Raw genomic sequence first — 1,255 nt, 5'->3', positions numbered from 1 at the left:
CAGACAGGGTTCTATACTCTTTGCATGAGGATGCTGGGGATACAAGCTGAATTTCTCATGCTTGTGCAGCAAGGACGAAACTGACGGAACTATCAATCACTTCAGCCTTCTGCTTGTTTCATACACGGCAACTTGATTTCCAGCATCCAGAACTGAATCTGTTCATGATATTTTGAGTTTCATTTCCTTCCCACCGTGTGTGCAGTATTATGTTCACAGGAATTTTATTGCATGGGGATCCACTTGCTGGGCATCTTGGATACTTGCTGGCGGGTTTACTCTTCTCTCTTCATATCCTGAAAAATAGGTTCACTCTCCTACCTTTTCTATGTATGTGTCCTGTTCTGGTCCTGATTCTTGGGAGTTTTATTTTGCCTTCTTTGTTTTAGGGTAACTTTTGCTTTAGGTCTGAGATGAAATAGGTTGCTTCCCTCCTTCCACCATCTTGGAGCCTGTGGAGGCCTGCTGGGAACAGGACTTCTAAAAGCAAGCATGTCTGGAGGGCTGTGGTGCAAGGCCACTTTTGCTGGCTACAAGCGAGGTCTCCGGAACCAAAGAGAACACACGGCTCTTCTTAAAATTGAAGGCGTTTGTGCCCGAGATGAAACTGAGTTCTACTTAGGCAAGAGATGTGCTTATGTGCACAAAGCAAAAAACAATACAGTGACACCTGGAGGCAAACCAAACAAAACCAGAGTGATCTGGGGGAAGGTAACTCGGGCCCACGGAAACAGTGGCATGGTTCGTGCCAAATTCCGAAGCAACCTTCCTGCAAAGGCCATTGGACACAGAATCCGTGTGATGCTGTAGCCGTCCTGGATTTACACTAATGGACAGTAAATAAAAGTAGATTTGTGCTCTTGTTAAAAAAAGAAAGAAAGAAAGAAAGAAAGAAAGAAAGAAAGAAAAGAAAATAAATAGGTTGCCTCTCGGTGGGCGTGTGCAAGGACACTGTGATGTCAGGGAGTCTGTTCCATCCACTCAAATCCCAGGACTTAGAATCTCCCGTTTGAGTATTTATTTCCTCTGCACCACCACATGGTCTGTGCCGAGAGCTGCGACTGTTCCTTAATGGGTTCAGCTCGTGTTCTGCTCACTGCGTTTTTCTTCAGTTGGGTCTATTGCTGTACTTTCGGGTATGAGAAAGGTTCTTGCTATAGTCCCTCTCCTGTCTCAATTTCAGAAGGATTATGCCAAATTCTAATGTGCAACAGCAAATAAATGTTTGAGCTGGTGTTTCTACAAAACTAAAACT

At 44.4% G+C, this 1,255-nt stretch overlaps 1 pseudogene; it reads left to right on the top strand.

The window, feature by feature from the left end:
- The first annotated feature begins 450 nt into the window (after positions 1-450).
- Positions 451-866, top strand: LOC143435734 (large ribosomal subunit protein eL33 pseudogene; annotated as a pseudogene).
- The last annotated feature ends 389 nt before the right edge of the window (positions 867-1,255 follow it).

This window comes from Arvicanthis niloticus, chromosome 22, assembly GCF_011762505.2.
Source record: "Arvicanthis niloticus isolate mArvNil1 chromosome 22, mArvNil1.pat.X, whole genome shotgun sequence".
NCBI classification, from domain to species: domain Eukaryota; kingdom Metazoa; phylum Chordata; class Mammalia; order Rodentia; family Muridae; genus Arvicanthis; species Arvicanthis niloticus.
Note: the sequence above shows the minus strand (reverse complement) of the source record. Positions and strands in the feature narration are given on the sequence as shown.